This window comes from Triticum dicoccoides, chromosome 3B (genome assembly GCF_002162155.2).
Source record: "Triticum dicoccoides isolate Atlit2015 ecotype Zavitan chromosome 3B, WEW_v2.0, whole genome shotgun sequence".
Classification (NCBI taxonomy): Eukaryota; Viridiplantae; Streptophyta; class Magnoliopsida; order Poales; family Poaceae; genus Triticum; species Triticum dicoccoides.
Genome location: NC_041385.1, coordinates 3068831 through 3088065, shown reverse-complemented (window position 1 = coordinate 3088065; position 19235 = coordinate 3068831). Strand labels below are relative to the sequence as shown.

At 42.1% G+C, this 19235-nt stretch overlaps 1 pseudogene; it reads left to right on the top strand.

The window, feature by feature from the left end:
- The window catches only part of LOC119282837, a 15273-nt pseudogene extending 7414 nt beyond the window's left edge, over positions 1-7859 (top strand).
- The last annotated feature ends 11376 nt before the right edge of the window (positions 7860-19235 follow it).

Below are 19235 nucleotides of genomic sequence, written 5' to 3'. Positions count from 1 at the left end.
ATAACTATTCCTCACCCGGGGTGACAAATAGTCAATCCAATTTTCCTGTAAGTCATGAGATAGTTCAACCAAATTCTACAAACATTTGTTGATTTTTTTTTCAAATAGTTGTCCATCATCTTCCTACTTTTTCTCAATCAAATCACTGAAATGCTAATTGTGAAAGGTTCACATACAAAGTAAGCTAGTAGCAGCAGGCTATCACACAAGTACTAGTTCTGCAATTAATTTCCAAGAAGAATAGAAGCGGTGTCGTCTCGCCTCCCGATTTAATCGCTGCGGTTTCCTTTTATTTAAGCGGAGATTTTTTGCTCGTTTTTTTTAGATAACGGAGATTTTTGCTCGTGTACGCATGGGGCGTGGGTTGATGAGAAACTGCGTCCCCTGCTTTTCTGTTTTCTGGGCTTTTGCAAGGGAGTGGGGGCACTAGACATGGGCCGACTGGGGGCCTTGCTGGGCTAGTATTCGACATATACAGAGAGGGCCGTCTTCTAAATAAAAAATACAGAGAGGGCCGAAAATTGAGTGGGATCCTGGGCCCTCACTCATCATAACGTGCGTCCGCCCCTGTCCTCAACTATCCCAATGCCTGTCATGTAGACAATACCGCCCACAGTTCCCTCAAAAAAAAAAAGACAATACCGCCCACAGAAACCGGCTGCTTGTAATGCTAGTATTATAAGTTAGTATCATGCATATGCATATGATATTAGTGTGTGATACTACCTCCCTAATGCACAATATCATATATTAATAGCATAGATGGTTTTATTTATCGCCATACATGACAAATAGTAGTATAACATTTATTATGATACGGTATAATGATATATCATGATACGATACTCAACCCACTCTTTACTTATTTAATTCTATGCCACCTCATCAAAATTATCTAGTTGGCATGCATGATACTAAATATGATATTCCCATTACAACCAGCCTAAAACAGGTTGAGGGGATGTTTTGTCTGGTTTTAAAAACTTCAGGGGATTAACATGCCGATTTTAGAGGTGAGGGGGTGACGTAACTGAAAGATGATACTTTAGGGGGTTATGTATACTTTTTTGGATTCAAAACCATACAATCAGTTATAGTGCAGTTAAAAAAAGCATATACATTTTGCCTGTAAACTATGTAATCTGGCCTAACTGAATACAATTTTCTTTTGCTTCAAAATTGATGGATTTTTCCCACAAAAATATATATTTGTAAATGAAAATAAATTTAGTGCATCATGTGTCATCGAGGTATCTTATCACCTTATTCCATAAAAGTATTAAGCTATCTCGTGCATGTGCACAAGTTTTTTTTTTTTTGAGGAACCGGCAGAAGCACTGCTTTTCTTATAGAAGAAGGTCAGAAATACAATTTACAAAGGGGGCGCACGTTTTTAGGGAACAAAACCCAAACAACCAGAAAAACCTACTACAGACTTAGCCAATACTAACAGATGACAACGCCCCAACGAATGCCAGATCCCGTTGCTTAATGGCCTTGAATGCCAGTAATGTAACCTCGCGAGAGTCATCCGCTGATTCATAAAAACACGTCTGCTTCTCTCTTTCTAGATAACAATAAGGGTGTATTATCCTTCTGCTCTGTCACTGCCGCACTTGGGATGACTTGTTTACCAGCATCTTGTCCCACCATTCAAAAACACCGACTGGCTGAGTCAAGAAAGCTAACACCGCAACGCCCTCGTTTGTCCAAATGATTATCTGGTTCCAAACAATGACAATGGAGGGACAGTCCTTGCAAAGGTGGGTCGCCGTTTTTGGCTGCTGAAGACATAGCTGACACCTTGGGTCATGTGGCCAGTCACCAATAGTTAGCATATCCGCGGTGAGAATTATACCATGTAGAACTAGCCACACGGAGAATTTGCACTTTGGCTCAGCATGCATAAGCAGATCAGACCTTTGAAGAGTCAAACCTCGGGTGTTAGCCAAAGAACTGTGTCACACTCTATTTGTGGTTAGGATCCAGGAGATTTGGTCGTCCTGGTCTGGCAGCAGAAGTTTCTAACTTATCCATCCCAGAGAGTGACAAATTCCCCCAGCTCTTGCAGGGATCGAAGGTTAACGACTGCTCTGATCCAGTTTTCATTTGTCAACTCATGATGCACCGTCCTGTTTTTTCTTGTAGTGAATTTGTAAAGCTCCGGCACAAGAAGCGTTAGAGGGCCCCTTCCAGTCCAGTTGTCATGCCAGAAAAAGCGCCTTGTGTCCGTCTCCCAAAGTTATGGTTGTGCATGTGCGAAAAAGGTTCATCTCAGCCAAGTCGCATGGAAGCTCTGTGCCCACCCATGGCCTTTCTGGCTCCATCCATTGTAATCATGGCCAACGAAGGCAAAGGGCGTGGCCAAATCTCTCAAGGCCCGTGATTCCAAGGCTGCCCAAACGCCTTGGGCAACAGACGGTCTTCCAGTTAACAAGGGAGTGCCCTCCGGAAGTTTGCGTTTGGTCCTCTTTCTGCCATAGAAATGCACGATGATCTTATAAACTTTCCTTAGGATTCATTTCGACAGGTTGAGAACGGAAATGTGGAAAGTTGCCATGGCCATTAGAACTGATTAAGCCAGAGCGACCCTGCCTGGCTTATTTAGTATCTTTCCTTTCCAACCTGGCAGTCTACCCGCTATCTTGTAGATGAAAGGTTGGAGGTCAACCCTCCGAAGCCGGCGGTAGTGCAGTGGGAATCCGAAGTAGCGTCCCGGGAAGCTAGCAATCTTGGCGGAGAAGACAATGAGTATGTCCTGGAGATCAATGGCCCCACACCTTATCGGGGAAACCCCATTCTTTAACAGATATGCGATTAGGCCATTGGCCTCCCAAACGCCTTCACGATGTCCGAGGTCGCCCGGAACTCCTCCTTATCCGGGTTTGCAAAGATGCTTGCATCATCCGCGAAGATAGAGATTCTGCATCTAGCGGAACGAGTGTGGATGGGCTAGAGGATGCCCTACTCGAAGGTAGGGGTGAAAACATATCGCATAGTGCTTTTACCACTACTGTTTTCATATTTTCAAAACGAATATGAATGCGAATACGGATGAAGCTCGGATGTTATTCGAATATGGATACATATCAAATGTTTAGTCGATTCAGAACAGATACGAATAATAGCGACATATTTCTTAAGTAAATTAGTCAATAGCTATGTGACATGAAATAATCAACTTGTGACATACAATAAGTGAACGATAAATGGGTTTATGAATAAATACTATTGTAATGCATAATAATTTCTATGTTTGATTATACAAAGAGTAAAAGTTGACCACTTATTTGTCTTATGTTGAATGATTGGAATACTGGGGCTAGAATTTTAAAAATTACCTCCCATAAACATATTATCGACTTTCATATCCATATTTGTGTCAAAATCTCGTACCATATTTATTTTTTATTTGTTAAATAAATTTAGTTACAAATAATTTCCATTTCTATTTTAGTTTGGATGCGGATGTTTCAGATACGAATAGTCATTTTCTCGAATACGGATATCTGATATTTTGGATTATCCACTACCACTTTCCACCCCTACTCGAAGGCGAGACGAAGTGTCTGCTGCAATGGGTCAATTGCTAGGATGAAAAGCATCAGCGACAGTACGTCTCCCTAAAGCAGGCCTACGTGTGCCTGAATGTCTTGCCCGGGTTCCCATCAACGTTGACCAGACCGCAAGCGCTGAAGGACTTCAAGAAAGAAAGCCCAGTTGTCAGAGTCAAAAACCTTGGATATATCAAACTTGAGGAAAAGTCCAGGGATGTTCCAGCGGTGTAGATCCTTGATTAGGTTCTGAAGTTGTCGTGGATGGAACGCTTTTGGATGAAAGCACTCGGGCAGTTAGGTACCACCGTTGCCAGAACCGGGGCTAGCCTGTTGGGCAGGAGGTTGGAGAAAATCTTGGGAAGACTATGGATGAGGCTAATTGGCCAGTAGTCCCCAACAACAGTAGCGTCGGCTTTCTTGCGCAGAAGAATGATGTTCGCCGAGTTGATGAGAGACGCACAATCTCCCGAAAGGCTCGCAAGTTGAAGAATTGCCTCGACGACATTCTACTTGACTATTTCCCGGCAAGACTTGGAAAAAAAGCCCCAATGAACCCATCCGGGCCTGGCGCCTTGACGAAGGAAGCGAAAATATCGCGTCTTTGATCTCGCTCTCATCAAAAGGGGTCTCCGGATCCGATAGGTCATGTGCGGGCAGGCCCAGGTTCTCCCAGATGAGCCCCTTGGTGTTGGGCGTCTGCGTTCCAAAGTGGTCCTAGAAGTGCGAAAAGATCATACTTTCCTTGTCTTCAGCCGTGACCACAACTCCATGGTCCGTCTAAAGCGTCTGAATGTAGCTCTTGCGTCTGCGACCATTCACCTTGGCATGGAAACACTTGGAATTGCCATCGCTAAGCATGATGCAAGTGAGGCAGGAAAGAGGCCTATCCTCCTCAGCGAGGTCCAGTCTCCAGATGACCTCCTTGGCAATCTCTCTCTGGTATTTAAAAACCCCACGCTCTCACGTTGCCATTTCTTTAGAGCCTTAGCAGTCCGAGATAACTTGATGTGGATCCTCCGGATGGGGTTGGTCACAAGAACCGGCCACCCCAGGCTGTGGCCACAGTATCCTTGAATCTCGGGAGGCGAAGCCAGAACTCCTCGAACTTAAACGTGGCTTGTCGCGCACCTCATTGTCCCCCTGAGAAAAAGCGGGGCATGATCCGAGCAAGCAAAGGAGATGGCCTGGAGATGCGCATTGGGGAAGAGCGAGTCTCAGTCATCGGTTTGGAAGAAATGGTCGATCTTTGTTAGCACCGGGGTCCGGGGTGTCTTGAGCATTTGCACAGGCTGATGACTAGTTTTAATAATTATTTTCTATGCCTACTATATATCTTCGTGTCACGTAGGATTTTGGCAGGCTATGGCAGACGACTTGTGATTTGGAACTACAAGACCCAGGTACGTATGTACGTAGGATGCAGCCGTATTCTTCTTGGGATGCATATTGATGGGCTGGGCCCTCACATTGTATATTACATACTGATTTCCAATTGTATCCATATCTTTTGTGCGATGCAGACAAGAATGATGCAGTGTGAATTCTACCCTGGGTTGGCTCATTCCCTCAGAATGCTTGTCTCCTCTAACGTGTATGTTAGCACCGTTAGTTTTATCGTGAAGCCGATGGAGCAATTGTTCGTGGTGGGTGATGACGACGGGTACATCCACGTGCATGACTCTACGACAATGAAGAGAGTCAAGGAATTCAAAGCTCACCGGGGTAAGGTCACATCATTCGCCGTTCACCCGACTCAACCATTTGTGCTGTCGGCATCTCAGGACGAACTGATCAAGCTTTGGAACTGGGACAAGGGGTGGGAGTGCATCCGGACATTCACTGGGCACTTGGACAGGGTGAGGCAAGTCAAGTTTAATCCGCATGATGCCAACACATTTGCCAGTGCTTCCAACGACGGCACAGTGAAGGTTCATCAATATTCTTTTTTTATACTCGTCCTCGTGCCTAGCTACAAATAAATATCGTTTGTCCATCTGATATAATTTATTTATTTCTCGTTCACAGATCTGGAGAACCTTTTCTCCCACTCATTTCACCAGCCTCGACTGTGAAGAGAGACAGGGATGTGTTGAGTACTATCCCACGGGTGGTGATCAGCAGCACTACATGGTTACAGGATCAACATATGGGACGGCACGAGTATGACATCTAGGCCATCTTTTTAATAATTCAATAAACAAACAAATGATATCAGATGTTGTACTGCGTGGTTGCATGCATGAATGCCGCACATCTCAAATTAATAACGTCTCTCCTTCATTTTCTAATATCAATCAGATCTGGGATTTGCGAACACGGAAGTGTATCCGTGAAATCAAGGGGCTACAAGAATCATGTATAGTTGGTGTGATCGATTGCCACCCAGATCGTCCGGCAGTGTTGGTTACCGCGTCAGAGTTCTATGGTGTTTCTCTCCACGACTCCACAACCTACAGGTATAATGCCCCGGCAGCCGCTACTAGCCTACAATACATTGTGGCTTCCTACTACTCTCCTCGGGCATAGTTCTTTTTTAATTTTAAGGCTCCATGGTCATTATAGTAAATAAATGTCCATGTTAGATGTCCTTTGAACACCAATCACATAGTAACACGTGAAAGTTTAAATTTGGCTCGGAATCCATCCCGAAGAAACCAGACAATTCAAAAGTAACACTCTAACTACAAGCTTGCTAACTTCAAAAACAAAACTACAAGCTTGCTTTCCAATTTAAGTCCTTGTATATAAACCCGAGGGCCAAGAGCATGGCTACAACATTTCCCTCCTCTTCCTCTGATTTCCTTTGTTTTATTATGATGTGGAGTATACGTGGCTAAATTCTGTAGGAATTTTGGAAATTAATAGCAGGATTCATAATTTTGCAGGTGTGAGAGAACAATTCATTTCGGTCTTGGTGATGTTTTATGTTTTGCATACATCAAGGGCACAAGAAGGTAACAGAACAATTTCATATGACTCTTGTATTTTACCCCCACACATCTTGTTTTCATTAGTGGGAACAAAGCGGGATCATCCTAAGGGAGAATATCATCACCACAAGAGTAGATAATGTGCTAACAAACTAAAGCAATGGAGAATCCGAGTACTCCTAGAGTCCTAGGCAAATGTGCCAACATCCAAGCTCAGTCAACCCTCTAAGGGCAAAGAAAAGTACTAACATAGTCAATGAAAAAGCAGTGCTTCTGTACTCCTACAACCGTAATTTAGCGTTTAGGGAAAATGATTAATATACATTTATATAAAATCTCGTTTGGTGAGCCAACTCCATTGTCGTTTTCCCAAAGCCAGTCCTGGATATGCGAGGCTCTTGGGGTTGTGGTGGTGCCGCCGCCCCGGCCTGCAGCGCCGGACTTGAAAGATTCTGCCACTGTTGGCCTTTGTTTCTCATCGTCGCCACCGGCGCATCCACCCTCGAAGCAGTCCGCCACTGCCGGTCCTTGCCCATGGTCGCTGCAACTGTCAAAGAGGATGACCAAAGAGGAGGAGGAAGATACTGACATAGTCGGCGGCGTGTCAGCCCTTTGGCGATCACGAACGTATCGGAGCTCATGGAAGGGAGGATGAGTACATGAACATATGCGGAAAAGCCTCACCGGTGAAGAATTTTGATGAAGATGCATCATCATCAACAACCCTATCTCGAGTAGAAGCGATTCCAATTCAAACTCCAAATGTGGTTGGAGAGGCAGATGTTTTGATTCAAATTCTAGCAGTGATGGCAGCAGCGGCGGCAAGGGAGACAAAGAGGAAGGTGATGCCTAGTGAGAAGATACATTGGCTGGTTTTGAAAGGTCTCGACATGCTAAGGATAACATGGCGAGCCCCGACAACATCTTGTGGCAGCTTGGGCTCTTCCTCGAGGTTGACGATCACCCGAATTAGTGGCAACAACAAAGCTTGGTTGTGATCTTGTGTCAGATAATAAACTTCATCTAATACACATGTCTCCTATTTTAAGTTATTAACTCAAAACAAAGTATTCCATAAACAAGTTTTAACAAAAAAACTAGTTAAAACTGGTTTCTAGAAATCCTCTTTAAGCCGATTTTGCTAAAACTTGTTCCATATAGCAGTTATCCAAACAACCACTGAAGTGTGGGGTACCAAAGTAGGATGGTTTTGTAATTCAGCATTGGGATTTTTCTTCACAATGTTATTCCACAGTTCAAACTTCTAACCAGGGTATCATATCTATGTAGCCTCGCCATTGCACATCACTATGGAGTTGTAATCATGGAAATCGATGAATTTTATAAAAACGTCCTGCATCCTGCAAGGTAATTAAAGAATGGAGGAAAATGAAGCTTGAACGATGGAGCATGAATTGCGTGTTTGAGTTATGCCAATGCAAATACGATGCACAGATTTATCTCAGTGGGGTTATTTAGTTATGTGATTAGTGTTGTTTATTTGTACTGTAGAAGTACATATTTTTGCCATGAGCATAGGAGTATGTTCCCTCAAAATTTACATTTCTTCATGAGTTTCTGATTTTAAATTTGGTATGAACTTTGCACATTTCTTCATAAATTTCTGATTTTTAATTTGTTATGAACTTTGTGCTTTCCCGCGGATCCTATTCCCGGTAGAATGCAAGGAATATGTACCAAACGCAGACCCCCTGTCCCCTCTCTGTAGCTGCTTTGAACTGGCCCATTTAGGAGTGAACACATGAAAGCAGAGCATTATTTAAGGTCGACGTGAGGGGGTGGCGCTCCAAAAGGATTGAACGGGCTTGATGCCGCCTGATTGATGGCAAACAATTGCCAATTTGAAGTCGCCTCAATTTCAAGCCGAAGTTGCTCGGGTCTGCATCGCTAAGCTAGCACCGGTATCGTTCCGTCGCAACGCATGGACATTCAGTTAGTATCTCCAAAAGCCGAGGAGCCATTGTGTGCTATATCGCAGTGTCACGCAAACTTCCAAGCAAAACTGCATATACATACAGATTGATGATCCAATTTTCAAGAGACAAAATCAGACGAGAGATTTGAGTGGCATAGCGCTTGTCTGACCTCGCCGTAAGTCCACCTTAATTTAGCTGCTGAAATGCACATATGCAAGCACCCATCTTCTATCATGCATCCTGTCAGAGTACATTTGCATAGCTCGAGAGTAGATGAGCTTTCTCCCACTCTATCAGCTGATTATCAACACAAAAGGACCCGCTACATTCATTCAGTTCAACAATGAATGATCCAATCTCGCAAAATAAAAATGAATGGTAAAGTTGAAAAAACTTAAAAAACTAGGCAAATTTGTGAAAATTTCACGAGTTGAGAAAAAGGAAAAAAAGGATAAACAAAAATGAAAAAAAGAGAAAACTGCAAAACCAGTGATGGGGAAAACCGAAAAAGTAGCACCGGCCGAACTTCATGGGAAGGTTCCCGAAAAAGATAAAAAAAAAGGACCTACATGGACCTGCCCATTTTGCTACATAGTGCTGTGGAGGGGTGTGCGCCATGTAGCAAAAATGCCTAGCCAAATAGTATTTGGGGACACGCAAGACACCACCCAGACTGCTCTGCTGGGTAGGTAATTGGGCCAATTGAACCTCTTAATACAAGGGACAGGTAAGGCGAAAAAAATACCCCTCGAAGGTTTGAAACACCATCAATTTCCACAGGGTTTCCTCCAAAGAAACACTAGCTTCAGGATGTGCACGGTTACACTTGGACTTGGGAACAGTTTTTGTCTGAGCAGAAGAGAACACTACCAATGGAACCACCCCAACTGCAACTCCATGTCAAAAAAGGAAAGATATATAAGCATATATCTTAAGGCAATTTACAAGGGGTTACAACTAAGCGACGCATGCTCTGTCTATGTTCCACAAATTTACCAGACTGCCACAACCAAAAAATAAACGACAAGACAATACAACAATAGCAGCAAAATCACCTTTTGTTTTCGTATTTTGCTTTTTGTATTTTTTTTCTACTTTCAAATATCTAAACACATATATTACACAAACTTACACAACTGTTTTTCCAAAATATTAGCGGAGCATTTTATAAATGTTAAATGTGTATAGATAAATTGTTTCACATGGATACAAAAATATTTACAGTGTATGGAAAGAATGATCATGTATTTAAAAAAATATTAATTAAGCATTTGAAAAAAAATATTCTAAAACATTTGCCATGTATATAGTGTGATGAAAAAATATTGATCATCTATTTAAAAATTGTAAAACATGTATAAAAATAGATTTTTGTGATGTATAATAAAAATTAGAACATGCATTAATGAAAATAAAACATAATTTTAAAAATTGTTGCTCATCTATCAATAAAATGTTAATCATATATTTAGAAAACAGTTTTGCTAAAGCACATCTAGACGTGTCATAAGTATTGCACATCTAAGTCCTATGTCATTGATCTTACGTCGAGATTCGTATGAATTTTTTCTTTTTCTTTTTTATTTTCCTCTTTATGCTTGATTCACTCATTTAGATGTGCAATAATTAGAGCACATTTAGATGTGCTCTAGACACACCCTTTAGATAATGCTAAACATGTATAAAACTATCACTAATGTATATGACAAATGTAGAATGTGTATCAAAAAATTGAACATAAAGACATCAATTTTCAAAAGATGTAAATACATCGAGAGTCTTAGAACCTTCACGTCGTGGTCAGTTTGCTGCACAAACTTGTAAAATACGTGATTGTAGTCATCATACTTGCCCGAGCGTGCATATACTGTCACCTTTCACGTACGCAGACATATCCGCTGCCTGCATGGCAAGCCGGAGTGGCCAGACCCACTGTCAACCACTGTAATCGTTCACATATAGTATATTTACAGAAAAACCCTCAAATTTTTATTCACATAGCCGAACTCAAATAAAACAAAAAACCAAAGGGACGGGTGGGCTTCGAACCAAAAACCTACTGTTTATATGAACCCATGGACAACAAACAAACCAATGATGGTTCATGTCACAGTTGCACGACAAAATTTTTATACTATATGAGGAGGACAGAAAAAATTAAGATGAAATTTATATAAAAGGGAAGCCATTAGGTTCGAATATGTATGTGACCTCGTGGTCGCTCGTGCCTATGATAACATTCGGGATACGAGCACACTTGATGTCTCGAAGGGATAAACATATTTGTGTGGTTATTTTGTTCCTCATTCTGGTGTATTTTGTCCTTTATATTGCCTTTACATTTTACATTGTTCAGAGATCCTTAAAATGGTCAAAATTTCATAAATTATTGTGAACAAATCAACGAAATTTTTGTTAGAATTCTAAACATGTATTAAAAAATGTGTATTAACGAAATGGTCAAAAATTTCTTAAATTTTTGGACAAATGTGTACTAAAAAATCGAAAATAAAAACATCAATTTAAAAAAAATATTGTTTGTTTATCCAAAAATCATAAACATGTATTAATCAATGTTCATAATATATACAAACTATGTAAAATGTGTATGAATAAAGTTGTCACCAAACATACTCCCTCTGTAAACAAATATAACATGATTGAGGTCACTACTTTAGTAACATAAAACATCTTATATTTGTTTACAGAGGTAGTAATGTTTGAAAAAATATTTATCGATTATTTGATTAATTTTAGACATATACAGAAAAATATTCAAGATGTACTAAAAAATGTACAATTCTGTATGAAAAATATAGATATATGTTGGAAAAAATGAAGAAACAACAGAAAGAAAAGAAGAACAATATAAATAGAAATCAAGAAAGAAACAAAGATAATCGAAGAATGTTGGAAAGAAAAACAAAAAACACGGTGAAAACCAAAAAAGAAATAAAAGAAAAACCAATGAAATCGATGAAAGAAATGAGGAACAGTGATGAAAAAAAGAAAATAGAAAACCAAAACAACCGTAAAGAAACAAAGAAAAACGAAAACAAAACAAAGAGTGAGAAAACTCGAAATAAAACTTGGAAAGGGAAAGGCCCAAAAAATCATAGAAAAAAAAACAAAAAGTGACAACCATGAAACAACAAAAAATGAGTGAACTGAAAAAAAAAAATAAGAAAACCATTAAGAAAAATAAGCGGGCCAACCAAGTTTATAACATGGGATGAAAATGCTTCTCTGAGACAGAAGTTGTACTCGTCATAAGCAAGACTAGCACATATGCCCGTGCGTTGCAACAGGTTGATAAAGTTATAGGCATTATTCTACAGACAAACTCGATCACAATGCCTGTACGAATTCCATACAAACTTTGTTAAAAAATCTTCGGCTAAGGCGACAATGCATATAATACCCACATTTTAATCTTGATAAAAAACACGGAGATAAATAATTCCTATAATTGTAGATAAAAGTTCAATATGCACTGGTGGAAAAAGGGCCTTTGGTCGCGGTTCGCAACTGCCATTAGTCGCGGTTGCGCAACCGCGACCGAACGGGCGCGACTAAAGGCCCCCCCCCCTTTAGTCGCGGTTGCTTAAGAACCGCGACTAAAGGTCCGTCCACGTGGGCGCCAACCTCTAGTCTCTAATCACCACCCCTCATCACTTCTCAATTTATTCTTTTATCACCCCTCATCATTCCAAATCATCTAACTTCCCAACCGGTCACCCATCCCTCTCACTACTCCAGCCCAAGCACGCTTAACTTCCGGGTTCTATTCTCCCACGCTCCAAGTCTGCACTTGTTGTTTTCCTGACAATAATAAGATGTCAATCCTATTAACCTTCAGGAATTTTGCTTGAGCATGAAGTGACACATTTCACTGTTTGAGTTTGAAACTATTGTTTTAAAAAACAATAATTATTTAGTAACACTAATATTTCTTGAATAATTAGTTTGACCATTGTTTGACCACAGTTTGACCACAGTTGACCACAGTTTAACCAGATTTGACCAAAATTGAAATAATTAAAATAATTATTTAGTAACACTAATATTCTAGAATAATTAGTTTGACCATTGTTTGACCATAGTTTGCCCACTGTTTGAATATTTTTCAATTTTTTCCACTCTAGATCTTACAAGCCCCGTGACTTTTTTTCTATTAGGTTTTTGAGGATTTTGAAAATGTTTAACGGGGTTCCCCCAGTTAAATTTGGATGTAACTTTTCGAGTAGATGATTTTTCATATAAAAAACTTTTTCATCCGAGTTAGTATGCAAAAGTTATGCCCATTTTTACAAATTTCAGAGAGATTTTGCAAATAAAGTCAAAATTCACATTTGCAAATTTTCCCAACAACTAGACCACATATCACATGAGAAACTTATTTTCTTTTATTTTTTTGACATTTCCATTATTTTCTTTTATTTTTTTTAAAACTGAAAAGGCGATCCGGGGGGGGGTAGAGTTTGAAAATGGGACCTTTAGTACCGGTTCGTGGCACGAACCGGGACTAAAGGTCTCAACCCCATTAGTTCCGGTTCGTGCCACAAACCGGGACTAAAAGGGAGGAGCTTTAGTCGCGGTTGGCCTGGCCAACCGCGACTAAAGGCCTTTGGGCACCTTTAGTCCCGGTTGGCCTGGCCAACCGCGACTAAAGCCCGCGAGCGCCCTGGGCCCAGGCATTTGGTCGCGGTTCATCTGCCGAACCGCGACTAAAGACTTCATTAGTCGCGGTTCCTACAGTTTCGCGACTAATGGGGCTGGACGGAAGCCTCTTTTTCTATCAGTGATGTCAGCCAACTTGTAGTTGTATTGGATCAATTTCTTCTGAAATCCAACATGCATAGTGCAGCTCCTTGCGCACTGGATAGCCTAACGAGACACTACCAATGATGGTAATTAGAGCAACGACAGTGCTGCCCTGATGATACAAAGGTGAAGTATATGTGTGAACGCCTGATATAATCGTAATTTACTTCTGCGTCTGCTGTCATACTCGTACCTTACTTTTCTGAAAATCCACAGTTGAGCGATCAAGTATATGTAGGATTTGAACCATCGATCCTGCATGTAGGATTCGAATCCATCTACGCTGCCGAACAACTAACGAGTCAACACAGAAGAGATGAGTTACATGCTAAAGAAAGCAATCGATTTAGAGTTTAGGTCGAGAAGGTAGGAGTCATCAGCCAAAGCATGAGCTCCGTACTTCCTGCCTGCTACCAGCTGAGGTCACACTCTCTATCCTTGGATCCGTCTCAATGATCAAGCCGATGGATGCACCGTGCCGGCCATGGCCGACGTCGTCGACCAGGATGTACATCGCAATGTTCTTCTTAGAGGGGCTTCTACGCAGGGGTGGCGCTAGGGGTATTCTTGGGTCCTCATGTGAATACCCATGATTTTTTACAAAACGGTGTTGATTTTGGCAAAATAGTGACAATTTTCGAAAAACAACAATGATTTTGGCAAAATGAATACACATGAATAACCGGGTGCAAATTCCTGGAGCCGCCACTGCTTCTACGTGTTGCTTGGAGGGCTTTTGACTCACGCTGGCATTGGAGACGTCATCCATGTCACACTGGACCAAGTTCTGGCCGGTGCATTGGAGACGTCGTCCATGTCACACTGGACCAAATTCTGGCCGGTGCTCCTTCATCATTGGCGTCACCATCGTCTATGTCGGCTTTAGCATCTGCAACTACCTTCACCCCCTTCGTCGCGTCGTGGCTGTAACTCCGCTTGCCGTCTGGCTAGATGGGATAATTCATGTCGTTCCACTTGCCTCTCGGCGAGATGTGTGGCTCCGCTCGTTGGCGGTGTTGACGTAGACACAATTTCTGATTGATTCCACCAGAACAGACATAGTGGAATACGAATGTACAAAATCTAGCTCTTGTAGATTGACTCCTCCCGGCCAGGAACATACGTAGCTTGTTATCACGTATGTATCTTTCATTTAATTTGTGTTTTTCATTTAATTCTTTTTCGTTTGCTGGTATTTTACGAGCTCTTTTACGGTGATTGAGGAGTTACGATTTGTAATTTCATGTAACTCCACCTCTGATTATTTCTAGCCATTAGATCTGGGAAAATCATTTTTAGATTATTTTTTCTTCTAAAAGGGTATAATAGTACTTGAGTCCTCGTGTGTTTCCGTTCCTCACGGCATGGCACGTTCAGAGGCCATCCCCACGCACGAATGAATCGGTTTCCCCTCGCATAGTCGCCGCCGTCACCGCCGCATATCCTGCTCGTAGACGGGTAGCTCGGCGCGCTGTTTGGATCATCCCCACGCGGTGACCCCCGATCCAGGCGAGAAGCGGCACTCCGCGACCTTGTTGTGACTCCTACCGCCAAGGTTCCGGTCGGTCGGCAGTACTGCAGGCCCTACGTCGCGGCACATCCAATCCGCGTGCCGGCCGACCCTGTACGCCGTCATCGGGAACTTCGTCGGCAAGGTGTGGAATGGCTCCGGCATCTTCCCTAACCCCTGCGGCCAGACTGCCATCCAGGTTCTCTCCCCCACAGCCCTTTTTCTCTTCGGTTCTTGATTGGTGTTTTCCAATCCTCCATTACTCAGAGTTGAAGTCAAAATCGTTACTCACAAGGATTGCTTGCATGTCTAATTAATGGAACAGCTGCTCTACACTGTACGTCAGATACCCTACTGCCTTAGTCAGCTCCGCCGGCGACCTTCCCGCCCACTAAAGGTAGGTGCATACATGTTGTGTAGGAGATGATGGCAGCAAACTTTTAGCTACAAGGGGTTTCGTGGTTGGGAACTATTGCGCTTGTGGTCCTATTATCAAGTAATCACAGGTGAATAGTATTTTATTCTCTGTAACTAAGCATGTTTTTGTGGTAGGATGATGGAAACAGTCCTGATTGTGTGGGCATATGCATGTGATACGTGTACATAACAGTCTGAACTGGCCTTGCCATCGATCTAATCTACAACTTTTGTATCATGCGCTGATAGGTACTCCTATTTTGTGGTAGTACTATTTTCTGCAAGTATTCCATTCTCTGTAACTAAGCATGCTCAAGTCTTTAGTAATACTACTTCTAATCGGTTGACACTTTGTTGCTGGTGACAAATACACAATCATGAACTTATGAAGGTGCTGTTCTGGAGTTAGTTACAAAATACTAGACTTCTGACTTGCATGGTGAGTGATTAATCTGAAATGTTAGATACAATTATTTTGCATGCTTCCAGTCATTTGCTAGTTTGTGATACAATTGTGTATTTGCTGATGTAAGGTCAAAAGGAGAAAATGCTGTTAAATTGACAATGACTCAAGCATGCCCTTTTCAAAGTGTGGCTATTTATTTTGTTAGGTACTCAGGTCAATATGTTCAATTTCCCAGCTTACAACGAATTCTGCTAGTGATTACAGTTTACTTACCATGAAGCCTGACCAGTGCATCTATATCCTTCATATCATAAATTATTTAATCATGCTTTCTACAAATTTTAGTGCTCAAAGATAACAAGACTGGACCGTGAAAGTGGGTAGAGAGCAAATGAAATCTTGTCATCAAAATGTGATACATCAGTACGAACTTCCTTTAATGCTGTTTGCTTTTCTTAGGGGAACCGGGATCTATCTTTCGTTTAAAATATCTACTCCTATTGATTTTTATTGAATGGAACTTAATAGAGTTGGACTTCAGGGATTTACAAGGTTGCAAGTATCTTTTTATTCTAGCAAAGTTGCTGCCTCATTTATTTAGGAAAATGTTACTAATACTTTTGACCAAAAGAAGTAGGACTAATGTTTGCTCACATGGTCTGTGATTGTGGGCGTCCATCGATGGATGTTGCGGTGCAGGGACTTGTTTCAACGGCGGCATTTTGAGGTCATGTACATATAAAGATTGGAAATACTGTTGGTGAGGTGGAACTGATCTGAATGGGATGTGTTTCGGATCATACCAGGTTTCCCTGCTGCTATCTCTACAGAGATGGGCGAGCGAGACCGCAGTTTCTTGTTCTTGCAGATGCATTCTTGGATCATTTCTTATGCCTGTGGCAAATGCCTAATCTTACGGTTATATGAGCAACATTGTTTTGATGAAATAGGCCGTGTGGTTTTCCATCCCTGTAGCTTGATTGCATTCTTCAAATGTGGCAAAGTAACGAGTTGCATTTTTTTTGTGGGTTTGTGTGTGGGTATTGGGGGTTGTATTGCTCGCCTTGCGGTTTAAAAAAAATTAGACGGACACATGACCTTGTTGGGCGTTGTATTGCCAGGGCTCCTGAAGATTGATAAAGTTGGGGCTGCTAAATTGCATGCCTATTCTTGTCATTGCCTCCTTATATATTTTGCTGGTGCATAAGACAATGAGATCACAATTGCGCTATGCAAAGAATAATGTTTGGTGGGTAAGTACAGTTCTGTCATAGATTTGATCCCTATTCTTCGAAAGAAAAATATTCCAAAAAAATGGTCAACTTGTCTCGAACCGAGGACCACAAGGTAGATGTGCAGATTGTTGCCAGTGCGATATAAGGTGGTTTCTGGTAGTGAGCTATCTACACGTCTACTTAGACAACCATCTTGCATTCATGGACGAAATATAGTGTAAAGGACAAGTTTGTCCAGGCAACACCGTTTTCACATGGAAGTTTAAAGAGAAAAACACCAGCAAAGTATTTCACTTCAAAAGAACGATCGAACTCAACAAATAATGTAAAGTAATCCTAGGATATGAAAGATAGATAAAAATTCCAATCTCTTGAAGAACAAAATCGTAAAGTAAATGCCATTAAGGATACCCTTTGTCCCTACATGAGTGAAAATATACAGAAGACAAAAACTCACAGCCTACTATTTTAGCCGTTTGGGCCCACAAGTATCGCTCTTAGTCGTCTAGGCCGACAAGTACCGATCTTACTAGTTTGGGATAACTAGTACCGATCATAGTCGTTCGGGTCCACACATACCGATCTTAGTCATTCGGGTGCACAAGTACCGCTCTTAGTCGTTCGGGCCCACAAATATCATCTTAGTCGTCTAGACCCAGAAGTACTGATCTTACTAGTTCATTCTTAGTACTATTGATCTTAGTCGTTCGGCCCCACAAGTATCGATCTTAGTTGTCCAGACCCACAAGTATCGATCTTACTCGTTCGTTCTTACTACTATTGATCTTAGTCGTTTGGGCACACAAGTATCAATATTAGTTGTCCGGACCCACAAGTACCGGCCTTACAACGTTCGGTCTTGCTACTATCTTAGTCGTTCGGGCCCACAAGTACCGATCTTAGTCATTCGGGCCCACAAGTGTCGATCTTAGTCGGCTGGACCCACAAGCCTACAAGAATCGACATTAGTCCTTCTAGACCCACAAGCACTGATCTTAGTCGCCCGGATGAGCCGTAGTGGTAGTATTGTGTCAAGACACACTGAAGTGCTAGTCGAGGGACCAGACGATCCACTCTGCTAGTTGTGTCGAGACTACTTATTAAGGTAGTTGTGGGTCCGGATGACCGGTAAAGCTAGTTGTCGGTCCAGACAACCCATACTAGTAGTTCTGGTTTCGACGACCCTTAGTGCTAGTAGTGGGATCAGACGACTAGTAGTGCTAGTTGTGGGACCGGACGACCCATAGTGGTGCTTGTGGTCCCGGACGACCCATACTTGAAGTTCTATGTTCCGACGACCCTTAGTGGTGATTGTATATCCGGACGACCCATACTTATCGTTCTGGGTTCAAACGACCCATATCTAGTAGTGGGATCGAACTACCCATAGTGCTAGTTGTGTGCCCACAAGTACCACTATGGGTCGGGCCACCAATACCACCTGGTGCCCCTTTACGTCGTCCGGACCACCAATGCCACTAGTAGTCACTCTGGATCGTCCGGGCTAACAAATACCACTACGGATCACTCTGGGTCGTAGGGCCCACACGTACCACCATGAATCACTGGGAGTCATCTGAGGTCAAAAGTACCATCCTTACTTCTCCGGGCACAGAAGTACCGTTCTGAGTCATCCAGGCTCGCAAGTACAACTATGAGGCGTTCGGGCACACAAGTACGGATCTAACTTGTTCAAGCTCGTAAGTACGGATCTTACTCGTTCGAGCTTACAAGTATCCATCTTAGTCTTTCGGGCCCTTCTTAGGGTGCAGGGGGTGCAGCAGGGGGTAGCATCTCTCCCCTTGTCTATCTTAGGGGTGGGGGTGGTGCAGGTTCGCCGGAGAATTTCAAGGGGTTAGTAGATTTAGAGGGATGGCCGGGGGTGGCTGCTGCACGGTGGTGGTGAGAGGTTGAGGGGAGGGCGAGGCGGCGAAAAGAACACCCCATAATCAGGCACTTGTCTTCAGGCGTTCAACGTATGTTCTCATCATTGTTCAGGAAATCGGGAACTGGTAGTTGCTCAGTCGGCTTGGGAGTAGTGATTAATCGGAGAACAGCCTATTAATTGGATTAATCGGTCGGCCATTAATCGGTAGATTAAATAGGAATTGCCAACATAAATCTATCTTTTTTATGTATTATACCATACTCTCATGCTCTGAACTACGTAATATACAAAAAAATGCTACTGTTTGGTCAAGCCCTAGCTATTGAGGAACGAGAGGGGGATGAGAGGGGTTACAGGGAACTTTTTTGGGATTTGTTTGCCCACAAATTAATGGGTCAGCAACGATTAACCGGCCTAACAACTGATTAATCGGTCTAACTGGCCAATTAATCGGCCTGACAAGTTAAAATGATGAATAGGTGTTATTCAATTCAGTCACCCAAAGAATAGCGATTAATTGGCTTGTTAACT